We start from the raw sequence: 21758 nt of genomic DNA on the forward strand, positions 1-21758 counted from the left end.
TCACTAATCTCATGTTCAGGCAACATCACCCATTCATGCTGCAGAGCTGCTCGGAAACATTGGAATGTGGTTGGTGGATGCTTATGTGGTGCAGACCGTCTCCCTAGGTCACCCCGACATGCTCCATGGGATTCAGATCGGAAGAGCGAACAAGTCGTCCCATCCTGCAATATCTTTCGTTTCCAAGAAAACATCAATCGGCCGTGCTCTATGAAGTCGAGCATTGTCGTCCATCAGTACAACGTCTGGACCCACAACACCTCGCAACAACCCCATAAAAGTCCTAAGATCTCGTCACGATACCTGACACCAGTTAAACCTTGCCGATTGACCTGTAAAATTTCATGAAGAGATGTTCAAGTGCTTAACGTAATCCCTGCCCACACCATTAGGAATTTTCCTCGATAGCGGTCTCTTTCCACTGTGTTTGGGTCCCTCCAGATAAAAATAGATAAAGAGTCGCTCCCCACACCATATCGGGGCTCATCTGTGAAAAAAACTTTGACCCTCTGTTTGACCATCCAGGTGGCATATTGACGATTCCACTCTGCACGTTCCTTTCTGTGAAGACGCGTCAGAGAGACAGTAAAAGCCACTCGGCCGAAGCCTTTTGTACACCGTTTGCCTCGATACAACACTTCCAGTGGATGCTGCGAGGTCAGATGCCAGATGCCGTGCAGTAGAAAGGCCGTACCGTCGTGCCCTTACAGTCGAATAACGCTCCTCCCTTTCTGGTGTCATACGTGGTGGGTCCTGCCCTGGAGTTTGGGATACCGTTTCTGCCTCTACTAACTCTCGTCACATCCGAGAAACAACAGAGCAATCCACGTTAAGCCACGTCCCTCCACCGCAGAGAGTCTGGTAGGAGTCTTCTCTGTATTGCATTGCAACGTCTGTGACTGTATCTACAGCGATTGTGGATATGGGACTACCCGGCAAACATTATCCTGTTTGAAACTTTCTGTGTGTGTACCGGACCGACACTCGAATTCGGGACCTTTGCCTTTCGCCGGCAATCTGCCAGAAAGTTTCATGTTAGCGCACACTCCGCTGCAGAGTGAAAATCTCATCCTGGAAACATCCCCCAGGCTGTGGCTAATCCATGTCTCCGCAATATTCTTCCTTCCAGGGGTACTAGTTCTGCAAGGTTCGCAGAAGAGCTTCTGTGAAGTCTGGAAGGTAGGAGACGAGGTACTGGCAGAATTGAAGCTGTGAGGACGGGTCGTGAATCGTGCTAGGGGAAGCTCAGTTGTAAAGCACTTGCCCGCGAAAGGCAAAGGTCCCGAGTTCGAGTCTCGGTCCGGCACACAGTTTTAATCTGCCAGAAAGATTCACATCAGCGCACTCTCCACTGCAGAGTGAAAATCTCATTCTGGACTATCCTGTTTGATAGGGGGACTGACATCATCGTCGGCGTTGTTATCCAATTATTGGAATACCATCTTCCGTGCACAACACGATGTACGGACATCTGTTGACTGTTTGTATGATTATATTGTGGATTAGACACAGCATGGAGAAATCGCAGTTTGTTGCTTTAATTTCGGACACCAGTGTATTTTCGGCGCTTTCTTGAAGATCTTCGTTGAATGATTCCAGTTTAGCTACTTTACTTTGAAAAAGTTATTTAACTGATGTTTGATGTTGGCTCCATGATAGTTCCTAAAAAGAGGGAATGAACATGTGAAACGTACGATGTTGAAATGTTGTGACATTGTAGGACTAAAACAATCGTAACTACAGTGTGTTACTATGAAAGAATGAAAGTAGCCTAAGAAAGGTGATTTTATGGAACTTGTATTTCCCAAAACGTATTATGAAAAATGAGAAATTACATAAAATGAAATTATTAAAAATTCCACGGACTGACTTCGGTAACACTCCAGAAGATAGACCCATTTTTAAAAAAAGCACACTGCCTCAATTTTTACTCTTTGCAATAGATATCTACTAACCTGAAGGTATTACTATTGCACTCAGTAGATCATTTCTTTCGTTGTTGATTGATCAACTCCGTCCAGTAAAGTGAACAGAGCAACCGCTGTATGGGCGATACATTTTCTAAAATAGAAAAGTTGGAAGAAAAGGAAAGGGGTAGGTAGGAAATCATGACTCCCAGCCGCTCGAGGCATCGCGGTGTTGCAATGGCGAAAGCTGAAAATCAGGGACTCGAACCCGGATGCTCCACTTCTCTAGAACGGTTGCCTTAACTATCTCCATCACCCTGACATGCCTCCCGCCCGACTCGAAGTCCCAACTTATCGCACTCTGCATTGCAGCGTCCCTCGTCCGTTACACCTCCTACTAGCAAATTCTTGATTTCCGTAGGGGTTCGAATGATATTTGTGCATCCGGACTCGATTGCATTAATGTAACTGAGTGTTGCCTGTTCTCTCGGATGTGGCAATACATGCTGAGGCTCCAAAGAAACTGGTAAGCGCATGCGTATTCAAATACAGAGATATGTAAACAGGCAGAATACGGCGCTGCGGCGGGTAGCCGTGCGGTCTGTAGCGTGTTGTCACGGTGAAACGGTACAGTAGTTTTCACTCTATAAGCCTCAGGTTTCGCTGCTCGCTCGCACCGGGAAATAGAAACAGAGGCGGCTCTGCAGCCAATTTTATTACACGACGCGGCCGGCTTCGGGTGCAACAGAACCCATGTGGACGTGTGGACAGAAATGTGTCAGGCTTCATAATACGTATTTATATGTGTCGGGTATTATGCATTTCTTGTACGTGGACGTGAATCTACACATGAACTTTCCTAATCCTCCTCACACTTTTCCGTAAAGCGTGGCCAAATCTTTGTTGGGAAGTAGTTCTGTAGTATAGTAGTGCCAACCTTACTCCAGGCTATGGGATCAGAGAGACAGCACAGGCAGGTCAAAGTCAAAGACTTTCCAGTGTCACAAGATTTGGGGTGCAGAGGTTGGTCACGGCCAAGTGGTTCGACCACCCCCTCCACCGGGGCCCAGGAAGACCTCCGGGTGCCCGCCATTTTCTAGGAGTGTTACAGAAGACGGGTAAGTGAGCAGACGTGCCCTCAGTGCGTCTGTCTCAATGTTCACGCATGGAAGAGAGGTATTTGAATATTTGTGCTAATTCTTTTATTTCGAGCTTCGGATTGTGTAAGGAAATGAATGATCTCGTTAATTCAGGAAATTTAACCCCCTGTGTTACTGTATCTGGTCCCCAGTTTACCTGTTATCCTAATCACTTAGTGGATGTCTCATGTGAAATATTGGGAGGCTTTGGTGGTATACATTTGGCCAACGCAATTCCGTCTTGCCCGTAGAAAAGTGCGTGCACATTCCTATATGATATACCCGAGCTATAAGTTAGTAAAATTGTAATATCTGTAAACTTGAACAATTGTTGCAATCGCTGTAAAATCGAGTGATAATATTTAAAATAAATAGATAATCAACTGTCATCAATCTTTAACATACCTTAAAAATCACAAAGAAGTCAGGTTAAAGGAATTTATTTAAAATAAAAGCTATAGAATGCAGGAGCCCACACATCAGCGTGTGAGCCCTCCAGCCCTTTGCCTAGTATCGTACAGAAAGGGCACGCTCTCTAGGTAGCGCTCTCAAGCTCCCCTCCCCAGGTATCCGTTGCGCAATTTTCATTCAGGGCTTGACGATATCAACTTTCATCTGGCGCCCCTAGGCAAGGAGGTAAGACGGTAAACTTTCAACGGTTCGCACGGTTGCCCCCGTCGGAGGTTCGAGTCCTCCCTCGGGCATGGGTATGTGCGTTGTCCTTATCGTAAGTTAGTTGAAGTTAGATTAAGTTGTGCATAAGCCTAGGAACCGATGACCTCAGAAGTTTGGTCCTCAAACTTCCAAATTTCCAATACGGCGTTGTGGTCGCCAACGCCTAATAAGACAACAAGTATCTGACGCAGTTGTTAGATCGATAACCGTGATCTAGGAGTTATCAAGATATAAGTGAGTTTGAGCGTGGTGTTATAGTCCGAGCACGAGCGACGGGACGCAGCGTGTCCGAGGTAGTGATGAACTGGGGATTTCCCATATGACCATTTCACGAGTGTACCGTGAATATCAGGAATCCGGTAAAAAATCAAATCTACGACATCGCTGCGGCCGAGAAAAGCTCCTACAAGAAGACTGAAGAAAATCGTTCAGCATGACAGAAATGCAACCCTTTGTAGGGTGTCAGGCAAATCCAACACCTTCCATGAAAACCCTGACATGATAAGCAAATCCAGTAGTATGTCATATAGCTCGAATAAATCGTGACATTAAATTAACCAAAGTAATACGAGTAACGAGTGAGCAAATAGAATACCACAGACTAACACAAGAATGCCTAAATGCATGTCGTACCTTCCCACTGTGAGACCGACCCGACGCAGTTCCGAGGGGAGAAACGAGAACAGAAGCCGAGAGCAGAACCGTGTTAAGCTAGAAGGCCCTACGATAAAGGATGGACTGGACACCCACGGCGCCAGCTAACCACTAGCGCCACACAACCCGCACGTTTTAGCGTGAGACTGTTTCGCGTCTCTGTTACGTCAAGGACCACCCCCCAGCCCATGTTAAAAGCTAGAGCCCTCCAGAAAAACAGTATAGATCTTACGATAACACAAAAAGGGCCACTACCACCCGCAAGTTTTAGCGTGAGCCTTTTCGGGTGTTTGTTACATTGGGAACACTCCCAGGCCCATGTTAAAAGATAGAGACCTCCAGAAGAACAGTATAGATCTTACGATAACGCTAAAAGGACCACACCAGCTGCAGGCTTTAGCGTGAGACTTTTTAGCGTCTCTGTTATGTTGCAAACTTTAAAAACATTGCCCCACCACGAAAACCATAACGTTTCTCATTGGATAGACAGAATTTTTGTAGGTGGAGCTTAAGGTTAACATTGAGACCCTGATTGGTCAGATGAAAACACAGCCAGATAGTTTTTTTTAAACTAACTTCGGTAAATTGTAGTAAGGAGAAGTTAGACGAGAGTTAGTTCCGAGACGGCGAGCTGGATGGCTGGTGCGCCGGCCGCTGCCGCCCTGACGCTGCCTAAACACCGACAAGGTAATGAACGCACGCGATGCCGCATATTTGAGCGCATAAAGCTTCACTCAGAACTGCAGAAGTCTCATCTGTTACACCTCCGTTTTTGCGTAATACTAATGTCGATCGTCAGTTAAAGCTCATGGTGTTCACATTTGCCACTTGAAGTAAAAGTCTGAAACGCGATGATTTTTCTGTTATATAGTTATTGAGAAGCCACATCAGCCACTGTAATTTACGACAAGTTAGATAAGTTATTAAAGATAATTGAGGGTCACTGTAGACCATTTTGATAGTTTTCGCTTTTGTGAAACTTAATTTAAACCTAGATTATAGATGTGATATGGCATAGGTCATCCTTCGATTCATTGTAGAACTTGGAAACCCACTCAGGGAATATTCGTTCACATTTTTGTTGAACGCAGTTGGTTTTTACCATCCTGTATTAAAACATTTCCTTTTATCAATAGTGCAATTTATAAACGATGTTTTGTGATTAGAATAAATTTCCAATGGTAAACTTAACTGCTTTTTCGACGTTATTTTACCAGCTAACTAAAAATAGGAAAGCCTTGAACCCCTTCCACTAAATTTAGTTAGTATTAAGATTCGTTTACAGGGAGTTCAGTAGAGCTGACGCTGATATCATTAAGTATTTGGTTATATCATCGCTAGTCTCACTGAACTCTTCTGAATTTTACATCTCATGTGTGATCTGGCGTCTCCTTACCAGCAACAGGTCCCAGGTTCAAACTAATTAATTCCCTAAAAAACACGCTCAGAGCGTCGTTGCGCGAAAGTGGTAGGGAGACACAAACAGAACAAACAGACAGCACCATGAATGTTTAGACCTTTCACAGATTGCTGCAGATTTCAATGCTAGACAATCTACAAGTGTCAGCAGGCCAACCTTTCAACGAAACATCATCGATATGGGTTTTCAGAGCCAAAGGCCCACTCGTGTACCTTTGATGGCTGCACGATACGAAGTTTTATGCCTCACCTGGGCCTGTCAACACAGAAATTGGACTGTTGATGACTGTAAACAAATTGCCTAGTCGGATGAGTCTCGTTTCAAATTGTATCTAGCAGATGGAAGTGTAAGGGTATGGAGACAACCTCATGAACTCATGTACCCTGCATGTCAGCAGGGGACTGTTCAAGCTGGTGGAGTCTCTGTAATGGTGTGGGACATGTGCATGAGAGATTGGAGGGCACTCTCACTTCTGATTCGGTATTATGCCACTTAGTGTTCATAGGGAATATGATCTTTACTACGATTGGGTTTCATACATTATGATGAAATGGGTCACATTGTACAAAACACATTAAGTTGGCGCCGAACGGGAGGCAAACGTCCAGGTATATGGCTCAAATGTAAACGTTCTACGAATTTCTGTGGGACAGAGAAAATGGCGTCCAGACGTCCAGACTCTGTTTCAAAACATGTTTGTGAGGGCACAAAGCTTTTCGCAAGTTACTCTTTGGAAACTCTGAAATGGACGTCACAGGGGAGATAACAAGCTGTTTATGGAGGGCTGTGCTTCCACCCTGTATTTTGTTAGCAAAAGACATGGTAAACGCGTGGGAAAGAGGCAGCGAAACTGAACCTTTTTTTCCATTTTGTGCCAATTAACTTTAAAGTCTGTGGTTGGTCAAATCGGTTTGCGGTGCAAAGACCATTCTCTGAGCTTAGAATGCTGTGCTCCAGCTCGTGATTGGCTTGTGCGAAAGTGTGGGAAGTCAAAAAAGAGAAATTTGCATTTAGAACCAAGCTGAGGTGGAAGTGGTGAGAAACGGAGAAGACTCACTCTTGTACAAGCACTGGCGCTTCACTAATAAAGAACTGCAGGTCTCTACCTGAACAGTGAGACTTGTGTCCTTTGCTGGTGTGTGACTTAGAGCCTGTGCCAGTCACCTTCTCAAGCATCAGAGGTACTGTTTATATCATCACGGTCACAACGAGTGATGCGTGCATGTACTTATTTGTTTTGGGTCAGCTGTCTAAGCATTTGATGTATTCCAATATGCACAGTCGTGGCACAGAGTCGAATTGGCTTGGCAGACCAGGAAACGGGACCACCTGCACGCTGGAATCCATTGGGGTTTCAGAGGCTCATAGGGAAGTACCTGTGTTCTGTATTATCCGAATGCGAGACCGCGTACTTGCATTTTTCGGGAACGCGCTTTTAATAACAGATTGCCACCTTCCATGGCCTCAGTCGCCGAACGCATCGTTGTGTGCCGTCTTGACCAGCTGGAAGGTAAAGTATTCGCTGCTGCAACGTAGGGCTGTAATATATATTTCTCAGCACCCTGTTCTTGCGAAACTTATTTTTTTTTATGGTAGGATATAGATGCTTGGTGGTGGCGTAGTTTGGTGCCATAACCTGGATTCACGTGTATGAAGTTAGATAGAGCGAGTAGTGTTCTGGTTAGTGTCATGTGTCGATCCCCAACAGATCACTCTGTCCACCATAGATCCGATGTTAGTAAGGTGTTTATTAAATAAAAATGTTTGTGTGAAGTTTCTTTAATAATTTTGTTGTCTTGTCATGTTTAAGATGAATAAATAGAATATCAATTAGACTACAACTTCTCGCTGACTTCTAATTAATAGTTGCTTCCCATTTTATTACTGCAGTCTAGATCTGATACATAAGGAGTAGCGTGGATCTTTTACTTCATGAACGAAAATCGTCTATCATGCTGTTGGAATGATATGGGACCCCTGATAGTCTAGATACGACTCTGCAGGCGACACGTACGTTAAGCATCCTGTCTGGTCACCTGCATCCGTTCATGTCCATTGTGCATTCCAACGGACTTGGTCGATTCCAGGACGATAATGCGACACCCCACATGTCCAGAATTGCTGCAGAGTGGCTCCAGGAACACTCTTCTGAGGTTAAACACTTCCGCTGGCCATTGGACTCCACAGACATGATCATATCTGTGATGCCTTGCAAACGTGCTCTTCAGAAAAGGCCTCCACCCCTCGTACTCTTACGGATTTATGGACATCCCTGCACAACTGCAGAACTCATGGTCGTAAAATTCAAATGTCTCTGAGCACTATGGGACTTAACTGTTGTGGTCATTAGTCCCCTAGAACTTAGAACTACCTAAACCTAACTAACCTAAGGACATCACACACATCCATGCCCGAGACAGGATTCGAACCTGCGACCGTAGCGGTCGTACGGTTCCAGACTGCAGCGCCCAGAACCGCTCGGCCACCCCGTCCGGCTGATGGTCGTAGGTTGTGTCCCAAAAATGAACAGCATAGAGATGGAAGTGATGACACTTTCTGCAGGACCTGACCATCATTTTGCGGGACAATGCTCAAGCATGTACAGTTCAAACAGTTACTGATTTGTTTGATTGATGGGGCTACTAAGTGCTTTACCATCTACTGCACTCCACTGTCTTAAGCCTTCATGAGTTCAACTCGATTTCTAAACTGAAGGAAACATTTCAAGGCATTCGCTTCAGAACTGCTACAAATTCGTCGGTCAATAGACCGCGCCGCTCGAACTGTCAACACAACTGGCAGTGCTAAGAGTATCCAACGACTTTCACGTCGCTGGCAACGGGCTATACGCAATGCTGGTGACTACTTTGAAGGTCAGTAAAACTTTGTAACACGTATATATTTTGTACGAGCTGTAAATAAATAGTTGCTACTATTAAAGTTCTAACCCCCGTAGATTAAAGAAGTGCCTGTAGCTATTACGAGACGTGTGTTAATATTTTTGAGAGTTTTGTTCTCAGAGAGGGTGTGGTAGTACCTCCCGTCAGTCTATGCCTGAGATTCCTTATTGCCCCTGGCTCACTGATTACTTTGACCGACTGTGCCACTGTGGCTAAATGCAACTAATGACAAACTGACTCTCGCCAGATTAATGTTACTCTACGACTGCTCTGAAAGAGTAACCCCTCATATTGACCTAAATAGTGTTAACAGAAATGGTGTGGATCATCAGTTTGGTTCTGCTTGCAAAGTCCAAGAGCAATACTGTGACGGTGGAGAGTTGCACAATCTGTTATTTCAGCTAGTTACGTAAGACAAGTTGCGAGCACAGTAAGCCTGGTAAAACCTGAATATATTCTTAATGACTTTCCGTGTGTGATCTACAATGAGAAAAAAGGCACAGAATTCCGATGAGCGTGGAAGAAAGCAAGGAAACGATTGCTGCATGGTTCTGCTAGGTACAGAGAGTTTACCTGGATTGGTGCGGTGACAGTAAGCTCAGTGACGTGTTGACTGCAATGTCGGAAGGAGATACTTCTCTTTTTCTGATACAGCACCTCTAGAAGTGGCGTATTAGTCGTCCACGAAATCCGTGGCCTGGCTTCGGCTTTAGAGTACCTTCTTCAGTGGTTCCCCTCACGCTGGTAACTCAGTTGAGCTCATAGGCGCCCCCCTTCTCCAGCTACAATTGAAGAAGTTGCTTCTCTCGAGTTTGCTCGTGACATCGATTCAGGCACCAGGAATGTGATGATCGTCGCGTCTGTCTTCGTAGAGTTTGAATGGAACAGCCTCACTTTCACTTTCATATGAAGTCTCAAGAAGCGGCCTTTGTGCAGAATCACTCCGACATGCAAATTAGACGAAGGTTTGCTTAATGTGCGCAGTATCTCCTTTGTTCATGTCATTGTTTTAAAACTGTATCTGTAAATATACAATAATGACTCAGTAGCACGCCACAAACTATATGATAATGAATCAAAATGTTCATAGCACTGTAAATATCCTAGCTGCAGTTTTCAGTACTTTTGCATCATTTTTTTTACTGAGAGTCGCGCACTGTATACGGTTCTTGTAAACGACACCGACAAACTTAGACTGGTTGTAGAGGGTGTCATGAGGAACAAATCGTGGATAGGGGCCCTTGTCCGAAAATGTCATCCAACGACGCTACAGATCGTCGAAGTTAGAGTCGCTGGCGTCTGCCGTTAGGCCCCCCCTTCGTCAGAAAATGTGACCTTATACGCTGATGGACCACAGGCGGAACGTCTCGCAGCATTGTTTGTTATTCACTGATCGCTACTGATTGCCACGATCGCAAGTGGAGGAGCTAGTGGCTGCTTAGACAGGCCTTGTCTCCTATGAAGGCCTTAGTGGATGCCAGTTTCAGACATAGATTTCCATCTGCAGTTTAATTTTCTCCTGTATACCGATAACCACTGGACATTTTAGAGGGTTCCAGTAGAAATATAAACTGTGGATGGAAAACTGTGTCTGAAACCGTCCACTGAGGTAAGAGAGTGTCGCATCTATAGGAGACATGGCCTGTCTATGTAGCAGCAAGCTCCATCTGCTCCACTACCGATCGTGGCAATCAGTCATGATCACTGAATAACAAACTACATTACAAGACGTTCTAAATGTAGTCCGTCAGCGTATAAGGCCACATAAACTGCCGAAGAGGTGGTCTTGAGGCAGACGCCGGCGCCTCTAACTTCGACGCTCTGTAACATGACGTTTTCGAACAAGGGTCAAGGGTTCCTATCCTTAATTTGTTCCGCACGACATCATCTACAATCTCCTGAAGTGTGTCTGTATCGTTTTGTAACTCCCTTTATGTGACACCGAAATAAGAAACTATGTTTGTAATGAACATTTACTCTTTACACGTCACCTTACGGTGTGAGGAAGAAAGTAAATAATTTACCACTATCGATCCTGCCCACTTTGCTACACTAATCAGTCAAGGTATGAGGAACACTGCCCACAACGAACTGAATACACAGTAACATAGCTCGCACGTGACGCGGTTAGGAAAGTATATAACGAGAGCAGAGACGACTGGAGACTCACACTAGCGATAGTTCGTTCCGCAAATGGGAATTCCACTGACTTAAGCGACAGTGAGAAATGATAGAATGTTTTGGCCCCGTGTATGGGACGGAGAATGTCGAAAAAGGCATAGTTGAGCTGTTCGCATGCTACTGTAGTGAGCATCTATGGAAAGTCGTCGAAATATGGCGAAACCACGCGTAGACGACAATGTGCTGGTCGCCAGTGCCTCATCACAGGCCTTGGAGCCTGGCGACTGGCCCACTCTGTAAAAATAGATTTTAGGTGATTTGTGACAGATATGATGACAGACTGCAATGCTGATGCAGGCTCAAGGGTTTTGTAGCACACCATTCGGTGAACATTGTTGAACATGTGGCTCCACAGCTGGCGACCCCTACGTTTCTCCTCGTTGAGCCACGGTATGGCTAACCGTGACTGCAGTGGACACTAGATCATGGGAACTGAACCGCTTGGTCGGATGAATCACGTTTCTCGCTTCACCAAGTCAGTGGTTGTGTACGCATATGCCACCATCCAGCAGAACGACGTTCGAAACATAGACCGTGGCACGGGAGCATGTTGACGGGGTGGGGGGAGGGGGGACTGTATTACGCCATGATGGACATTCACTTCTTCTTTCTTGGGACCAGAGGACAACTGTCGATTATGTGAATACTGTTGCTGACCACCTGCACAGCTTTATAATTGATGATTTGACCGATAGTGATGGCGTCTTCCAGCAAGGTAACTATCCACGTCAGAAAGCCAGAGATGCTCAGGGATTTGAGGACCGTGATAGTTAATTCTGGTTGATGTCTTGGCTACCAAATGTACCTAATCTGAACGCGATGGAAAACATCTGAGGTGAGTCTGAGCGCCGGCTCCGCGCGCACGAATCACAGGTCCGTAATTTGCGGGAACTGTGTGACCGTTGCGTCACACACCTCCGGGAAACCGATCAAGGACTTGTAGAATCCATTTCACATAGAACCACGGCTGTATTGCGTTCTGAAGCTGGAGCAACATGCTACTAAGAGCAAGTGGTCATAATGACCTGGATTACTGGTATATGTCACTCCACAATGATGATACATGTTTGAAGAAATGATACGTTGATTGCCTTTTCGTAGACCTTTTTTACGCTGCTGTATTTCTTGTGGCCAGTTGCCTAATTTCTCACTGCCGTACGTAGCTATCTCTTAGCCGCTGGGCATGGCAGTATGCTAGGGATTACCGAAAGACCATCCCAGTGCAGAACCACCACACGCAGTGTTGTCCGTCCTTATAGAGAGGAGGTGGACCGTTTTTTAATTTTTTCAGTTTTCCGTATTTTTTGTTTGTGTAATGCAGCTTTTATACTTATGTGGCAGTCATGCAGTACCGGCCGGCTTACAATATCGACCACTGCTGTGATTTCTATTTCCACCTCCAAATGGTCTCAGAAGAGCACAGCAAGCTCGTGTATCCATGTGCACTGGTGTCGGGGATCTTCTTCCTCTCTCCAGTGCTTTGTCTGCTCTGAGTGCTTGATAGTGTTCCTATAGCTCTTTAGTGCACGGAAGATATTTTGAGGCCTGTAGCACACGTTTTTCAAGTAAGTGATTAACTTCGTTGCTATATTTTGCTCATCTCTCTTATGCAAGGAATGACATCTAACAAATGTTTCGTACTAATTTCTATAAAGTAACATATAACAGTACTAGATTGTACTGTGTAGCTGTTGTTCAGTTCCGGCCACCCGACTGTCTTTCAGTATCGGCTAAAAGATATATCAGTTTTTAAATTTTATTTTCGTATTCTTATTTCATTTCAGGACGAAATGGCGGATATTGAGAAACAAGTACAATAAGACGAAAATGGAATGAAGATTGCATGGAAATGGCTGGAAGCTAGTTTATATGTAACAAAATGATCTCGAGGGATGTAGCTGGACTGTTTTCAATAATTATAGAAGAAAAAAGATTGTCATTGAAGAGAAGAGGTGAAAAGCAGAAAAAATAAAGCCTGAAACGGAACTGAAGAAACCTGAAGTTCAGTCAGGTGATGTTCCAAAATACAACAAACACGCAGAGGGTGGCCATGGAAAGCCAATTAGAAAGCGGGACGGAAAAGTGGACTTAACTGGAAACAATATGTCAACAGACGAGGCTGAAAAGTGCATTATGTGTTTGGAGTCATTTCAAGAAGACTGGGTGCTGTGTACCAAGCGCGGAGGCCGAGCATAGGTTGGGCGTGTGGATCAGGAGAATGTTTTGTTTTATATCTGCGATCTCTGTAAAACAGCGAGTTAAACATTGATCAACTGAACTGAAATAGTAACAATAAGTTCCCATACTTCCTAAGTCTTCCATTATTATTCAATAAGTACCAGCAGAATGTTTCATTAACAATAGATATTATCACAGAAAAGACAATGGCTTATGCTGCAAGAAACTTTCTACAAGCCCTATAATTGTAGCACTTTACTTTTGATGTAATTAAGAACTATAAGAACATGTCTTGAGGTAAGAGAACAGTACATTAAAATTCTGATTAACCACCACAGTTACAGATTAAAGACAAAAAACTAAACCAGACCGATACTGCGCGACTGTTGCCTATATCTACTGAACGTAAAATTTAAATAAATGTGAAAGAGGAAACAGTGAAATTCGAATTTTAAGAAGAAAATTAAAAGATGACAGGATAGAGTAGAGAGGAGAGGTTTGTCCCACCACCTTAGCCGCCCAGGGTGAAAGTCTCAATAGGCTCATCGTGTCTTTGACTTGGGTACGCCTTTAATATTCTTAATGATTATAATCCCAACGTTAAGTAAGGGTGACATTGTAATTACTACAAATCTTTTTATCTTAGAACAGGTTTAACAACGCTCCTTGCTGTATAATCACCGGGCACCGTCTAAATATACTATTTACGTCCGTTAATGTGTTTTATTACACTTATTTTCTAGTCGCTTACTATATCTGAGCTTTGTATGTATGTGACCTATATTTACTGTGGTGGATTACGTTTCATGTGCGCACTGGCTTTTGTGCATTCGTCTTTCGCCATCGTTTGTCTATCCTGTGGAATTGTTGCATGTCTTGTAGTCGGTTGCGTTCTCGGCCATTCAATATTCGATGTGCAGTTGTGAAGAGATTGTGTAGGCTTTTTGTAAAGCGTGTGCTATGCGTTTTCGTCACGCTCTGTGTTGTATATGGTGTCCTGTGTTAATGCGTTTCTGTGTCGTCCTCTTTGCCATAGGTTACTGAGCAGCCTACAGATCAGAACGGTGTGCTTGCCTGCAACTACAGTCTGAGTCGCTTCTCTGCATCAGGAAATGTAAGTGCTTGGGATACGGGCCATGTCAGGTCAGAAAGGGAGCGATGCCAAGGTTTGGATTTGAGTAGCTCGTTTTCAGCCGCTCCTGTATATCAAGTAAAATGTTGTATAAACGACACACCTTCTCACTAACGCCACACTCTTGTTGCCAGGTCTGCGTCCGTCGGAGTTTAAGTTGGCGCTTGTTGTGAATTGGTACGCCAGAGAGCTGATCAATCCTACGAGATCTGTCCATTTTCTACCAGTATGATGCTGCGCGCTTTATGATCGTAATTTCGACGAAGTACATTCCTAGTACCACAAACGGAGTTTCCGTTGACGCGACACCACGCGCCCCAGATATTCAGGCACTCCTTTGCCCTTTTGTTCATGGCGAGTTTTAGACGGCGTACCCATGCACTCGCAGCAAAGCTCAATTCTGATTCCGTAGACTGTGTGCTTTCCGAATTTGTGTCAGCTACTTGAACCTCCTCTAATTTTTCGCTCTGTGTTCAGTGTTAGAGAGCTCGTTGGCCAATTAACACTATCTGTCGAATTGGGTCTCGAACGTGGACCAGTGACTGTGGCGGCCAACACGGCAAAGGTCTGTATCGATTCCTGGTCTGATGCACAATTCCAATGGCGATATTACATACACTCCTGGAAATGGAAAAAAGAACACATTGACACCGGTGTGTCAGACCCACCATACTTGCTCCGGACACTGCGAGAGGGCTGTACAAGCAATGATCACACGCACGGCACAGCGGACACACCAGGAACCGCGGTGTTGGCCGTCGAATGGCGATAGCTGCGCAGCATTTGTGCACCGCCGCCGTCAGTGTCAGCCAGTTTGCCGTGGCATACGGAGCTACATTGCAGTCTTTAACACTGGTAGCATGCCGCGACAGCGTGGACGTGAACCGTATGTGCAGTTGACGGACTTTGAGCGAGGGCGTATAGTGGGCATGCGGGAGGCCGGGTGGATGTACCGCCAAATTGCTCAACACGTGGGGCGTGAGGTCTCCACAGTACATCGATGTTGTCGCCAGTGGTCGGCGGAAGGTGCACGTGCCCGTCGACCTGGGACCGGACCGCAGCGACGCACAGATGCACGCCAAGACCGTAGGATCCTACGCAGTGCCGTAGGGGACCGCACCGCCACTTCCCAGCAAATTAGGGACACTGTTGCTCCTGGGGTATCGGCGAGGACCATTCGCAACCGTCTCTATGAAGCTGGGCTACGGTGTCGTTTTCAGCGATGAGAGTCGCTTCTGCCTTGGTGCCAATGATGGTCGTATGCGTGTTTGGCGCCGTGCAGGTGAGCGCCACAATCAGGACTGCATACGACCGAGGCACACAGGGCTAACACCCGGCATCATGGTGTGGGGAGCGATCTCCTACACTGGCCGTACACCTCTGGTGATCGTCGAGGGGACACTGAATAGCGCACGGTACATCCAAACCGTCATCGAACCCATCGTTCTACCATTCCTACACCGGCAATGGAACTTGCTGTTCCAACAGGACAATGCACTTCCGCATGTATCCCGTGCCACCCAACGTGCTCTAGAAGGTGTAAGTCAACTACCCTGGCCAGCAAGATCTCCGGATCTGTCCCCCATTGAGCATGTTTGGGACTGGATGAAGCGTCGTCTCACGCGGTCTGCACGTCCAGCACGAACGCTGGTCCAACTGAGGCGCCAGGTGGAAATGGCATGGCAATCCGTTCCACAGGACTACATCCAGCATCTCTACGATCGTCTCCATGGGAGAATACCAGCCTGCATTGCTGCGAAAGGTGGATATACACTGTACTAGTGCCGACATTGTGCATGCTCTGTTGCCTGTGTCTATGTGCCTGTGGTTATGTCAGTGTGATCATGTGATGTATCTGACCCCAGGAATGTGTCAATAAAGTTTCCCCTTCCTGGGACAATGAATTCACGGTGTTCTTATTTCAATTTCCAGGAGTGTATATTAGAGCAAAAATCTGCACAAGTTGTCGCGTTCTTTTGAAATGACAATCGCCGTGAATGAGGTAGGACTGAGCGTTGCTTAACACTGCTTTGCCATCTGAAACTTTCTCTCAGTTTGCTAAACGAGCGGGCGGGGGACAATAGCCCTGGAGTGGTGGCTAACTTGTTCCCATTGTTACAGGAGCCGCGGAAAGCGGCGCGGGTTTGTATTTGCACAAGCCTACGGTTCAGCTGCCGACGGTCGGCATGCTGCCGAATTACACCACCTGTTCAGATTCCCAGAGAAAGGCCCGTCTGGGACTTCCGCGTTTCCGCTCTTCTAGAGGAAAGTATGTGCATGTTTACACCACCTCATCGAAATTTACATCTGTACACAGATAGCTACTTTGCACAGTAACTTCCCTCCTTGCATATTCCATTGCGCGCAGTAACGAAGATCGCCGGTGAAACTCGAGTAATTTTTCCGCCGAGGCCATTTCGGGAGGGAAATGGCCTCGGAACTTACACTCTTGAAATTCTATCATCAAAATTTTCTGTGTCACTAAGCGCTCTCTTGTAAACTGACGCTGCGTATACGCCCTACGTTTCATCGTGGTGGTGACTGTGCAAAATCACGATGCATATAGCCGAGTCCACTACTGGCGATTAAAATTGCTAAACCAAGAAGAAATGCAGATGATAAACGGGTATCCATTGGACAAATATATTATACTAGAACTGACATGAGATTACATTTAAATCAGTGCCCTGAAAAACCATCTCTGGCCGTAATAACGGCTTTGATACGCCCGGGCATTGAGTCAAACAGAGCTTGGATGGCGTGTACAGGTACAGCTGTCAATGCAGCTTCAACACGATACCACAGTTCATCAAGAGCAGTGACCTGCGTATTCTGACGAGCCAGTTGCTCGGCCACCATTGACCAGACGCTTTCAATTGGTGAGAGATCTGGAGAATGTGCTGGCCACGGCAGCAGTCGAACATTTTCTGTATCTAGAAAGGCCCGTACAGGGCCTGCAACATGCAGTCGTGCATTATCCTGCTGAAATGTAGGGTTTCGCAGGGATCGAATGAAGGGTAGAGCCACGTGTCGTAACACATCTGAAATGTAACGTCCACTGTTCAAAGTGCCGTCAATGCGAACGAGAGGTGACCGAGACGTGTAACCAGTGGCATCCCATACCATCACGCCGGGTGATAACGCCAGTATGGCGATAACGAATACACGCTTAAAATATGAGTTTACCAAAATGTCGCCAAACTCGGATGCCACCATCATGATACTGTAAACAGAACCTGGATTTATCCGAAAACGTTACGTTTTGCCATTCGTGCACCCAGGATCGTCGTGAAGTACACCATCGCAGGCGCTCCTGTCTGTGATGCAGCGTCAAGGCTAACCGCAGCCATGGTCTCCGAGCTGCTGCAAACGCCGTCGAACTGTTCGTGCAGATGGTTGTTGTCTTGTAAACGTCCCCATCTGTTCACTCACCGATCGAGACGTGGCTGCACGATCCGTTACAGCCATGCGGATAAGATGCCTGACATCTCGACTGCGAGTGATACGAGGCTGTTGGAATCAAGCACGGCATTCCGTTTTACCGTCCTGAAGCCACCGATTCTACATTATGCTAACAGTCATTGTATCTCGACCAACGCGAGCAGCTACGTCGCGATACGATAAACCACAATCGCGGCAAGCTACAATCCGACTTTTATCAAAGTCGGAAATGTGATGGTACGCATTTCTCCTCCTTAAACGAGGCATCACAACAACGTTTCACCAGACAACGCCGGTCAACTGCTGTTTGTGTATGAGAAATCGATTGGAAACCTTCCTCATGTCAGCACGTTGCAGGAGTCGCCACCGGCGCCAACCTTGTGTGAATGCTCTGAAAAGCTAATCATTTGCATATCAGAGCATTCTCTTCCCGTCGGTTAAATTTCGCGTCTGTGGCACATCATCTTCGTAGTGCAACAATTTTAATGGCCAGTAGTGTATTTGCACAGTCTGTCTACGCTAGTGCCTAATTAGAGTTTCGCAGAAAGTTTCCTCGAGAGCAGCGTCGGCCAGAGATTGCCATGTAAGTTGCCTGAACACCTCCTGGGTGTTTCTTCTACTGAGTGGAGTTGGCTGTTACACTTCCAGTAGCTCTGGCGCTGTTTGGTGCTTAACCTCAGCACTGACCCAGACTGAGTAACAGTTTACAGTGCAGTATGGCAATAGAGTATGGCAGATAATTTCTCTTTCAGTGTGCTACATTTCCTCAAATTCTGTCAATAGCTCGAAGTCTTTAAAATCAATTTATTTTAAGGAACTTCTTTCATCAACATATTCACGTGATTCCGCGACGCTGACATTCGATTTCTTGGCTTTATCTCAGACTCAACAATGTATCAATAATGTTTGACGTGCACTAGTCAAGTACGGCAGTGTGTAAGATGGTTTTTTGATGATATTATTGGGTGTTTTAATATCTGTAAAAGAAAATTATATATTTCAAGAATTGCTGTCAGAGAAACAGTCGTTAGGCAGCAGTGTGTGCGTCTGTAATGGCGGCACTGTGGAATTGTAGAAATTTTGACAGTCAATAGAGGATAGTTGCGGGATGCAGCAAGTGGGGTTCGTAAAGTGTACAGGCTACTGCGTGGACTCACATTTGGATCTATGTCAGTTGCAGATTTACTACCCGGAGGAATGAGGGCTCAGAACAATGGCTGGATAGCACACAGACATAAAAAAGGTTTTTGAATGTAGAACAAGGTATTATTTGATGAGGTAAAAGGTTTATTTTTATTTTTGTAGACTTGTGTTGTTGGTCACTTCACGCTCGTCATAGCTGAGTTTTTGATCGTTATTCTATCTATTGATCTTCTGAGTTAATTCACTGTACCATGGACGTTATTAAAGTAAATACATTTTATTTTAGAGTTTATAATTGGTTTTCTTACATGTTCCTTCCTAACTGAAATTTCAGAATTTAAAGGTTGATTCATGTGTTTCATTGGCATTCTGTTCCAAGATTATGAACCCAATTTCCCTGGACAAGTTGTAGTTAGTTTTTAGCAGTACCTTTTTAGCTGTTGCTTAGTCTTTCTGTGTTGCTCTTTCTGCCAGTACTTCATTTTGCAGATGAGATTCATAATACATGATTGTTTCGTTTGCTTTTCACAATGCAGATTCTGTCAGTTTCTTTATTTCACCAGGGCCATATGTCAGAGTGCGAACCATTCAACGAAACGTCATCGATATGAGCTTTCGGAACCGAAGGCCCACTCGTGTACCCTTAATGACAGCACGACACAAAGCTTTACGCCTTGCCTGTGCCCGTCAACTCCGACATTGGACTGTTGATGACTGGAAACATGTTGCCTGGTCGGAAGAGTCGCGTTTCAAATTGTAGCGAGCGGACGAGCATGTACGAGTTTGGAGACAACCTCATGAATCCGTGGACCCTGCATGTCAGCAGGGGACTGTTCAAGCTGGTGGAGGTTCTGTAATGGTGTGGGGCGTGTGCAGTTGGAGTGATGTGGGACCCCTGATACGTCTAGATACGACACTGACAGGCTACACGTACATAAGCATTCTGTCTGATCTGATCACCTGCATCCATTCATTTCCATTGTGCAGTCCGACGGACTTGGGCAATTCCAGCAGGACAAAGCGACAACCCGCATGTCCATAATTGCTACAGCGTAGCTCCAGGAACACTCTTCTGAGTTTAAACACTTCCGCTGGCCACCAAACTGCACAAACGTGAACATTATTGAGCAGTTCTGAGATGCCTTGCAACGTGTTCTTCAGAAGAGATCTCCACCCCATCGTACTCTTACAGATTTCTGGACAGCCGTGCAGGATTCATGGTGTTAGTTTCGTCCAGCACTACTTCAGACATTAGTTGAGTCCATGCCATGTCCTGTGGAGGCACTTTTGAGTGCTCGCAGTGGTCCTACACGATATCAGGTAGGTGAAACGGTTTCTTTGGCTCTGCAATATCAAGTCAGTAGCCTGACATGGTATATTCCATGAATTCGTCACTGTAGTCACACCCATGCTTGTTATAGTAATGAATTTCTGCACGTATGTGTGTCTCTAGGTAGGTATGTTCCATGTCTCCTCCTAAACCACTGGGCCAATTTCAACCAAACTTGGTACACACACCCCTCGCTGTCAGGCAACAATCGCTGTGGGGGTAAGAACAACCTACATACCACGGTTCAGGAGATATGACGTCATAAACACTGTGATTCGTGAAAAAAAAGCCGAATCATACATAAAGTTTTAAAACATTTTTGCCTTACTACTAAGACGCTTCTACAGTCGAGTCCACTTAAAAGAAATTCCTGACATCTGGTAGCGCAAAGGGCTGTAGGCGAAAACCAGAGCTATGGAGATGCGTTAAAATAGAGACGTTTACAGAAAAAAAATGTTCAAATGTGTGTGAAATCTTATGGGACCTAACTGTTAAGATCATCAGTCCCTAAGCTTACACGCTACTTAACCTAAATTATCCAAAGGACAAACACACACACCCATGCCCGAGGGAGGACTCTAACCTCCGCCGGGACCAGCCGCGCAGTCCATGACTGCAGCGCCTAAGACTGCTCGGCTAATCCCGCGAGGCGGGCGTTTGCTAAATCGTGTTGTAGATCCGCGAAGCAGCTGCACCCAGCGTACAGAAACTGTCCTTGATCATGTTTATTAATTTGGATACTGCATTTATACATTTTACATTATCAATATGTCTTTCTATGGCTGATTCATAATTTCAAGGTGTTTTCGAGAGTACATGAACATTAAATTTTTTTCATACTCAATTAAAAACATGCTCCTTTTTTGTTTTCGTTTCTAATAGAAAACTGACAAAGTGAATACGCGGGCAATGCAAGGTATGTCAGCTAATAATAATGTAAATTTCGTCGTCCGCCATAAAATGTGCCAGACATTGCGCACGTTCATGTTATGTCAACAGTCAGCATTAACGCTCCGAACGAAGGTATTCTGCCTCCAACAGCTATACTCTTCTGTCTCCATAGTGTCGACAATAAGTAAATTAACATATCGCTCATTGTGTTTGAGCGGTATCGCATATTAATATAGTGAACTGTTCAGATGCGCTTCCGTTTCTGATGAACTCGTTCTCCTTCCTACCTGTAGGGGCTTACTCAACGCAGACAGCTCATTGCGCTCGCATCCCACGACCAGAATTTCCACACCGGCCATTAGGAAGGCGCCGTCTTGTGCTTGAATGCGCAGTTCCTAGACACATTAGGCCGAAACTAATGCACGTTGAAAGCTAATTGTCTCAATTACGCAGCTGCCCTCCCACGGTCTTGTTTTCTGCCGATAATTATTCCAACAAAGTCAAATGTATGCAAAATGGAACTTTGCTCCTGTTAGATAACCGCTGATACTCACGTGAGACTGTAGCAGCACTTCTGTCCAGAAACGAGCTGCAGCCATTGTGAAACAATGTTCAGGTCCAAACGTAGAACACGATCTCAGCTGGAGAACTAAGAGGGAAGGTACGGCCATGGCTGGTGGAATGAAGGAGCCGGAATTCACGTCGGCGTTGGGAGGTAGCAAAAACATCGTTCAAAGATTGGTTAGTGACGGACGATTACGGGTAAC

Source organism: Schistocerca gregaria, chromosome 7 (genome assembly GCF_023897955.1).
Source record: "Schistocerca gregaria isolate iqSchGreg1 chromosome 7, iqSchGreg1.2, whole genome shotgun sequence".
Lineage (NCBI taxonomy): Eukaryota > Metazoa > Arthropoda > Insecta > Orthoptera > Acrididae > Schistocerca > Schistocerca gregaria.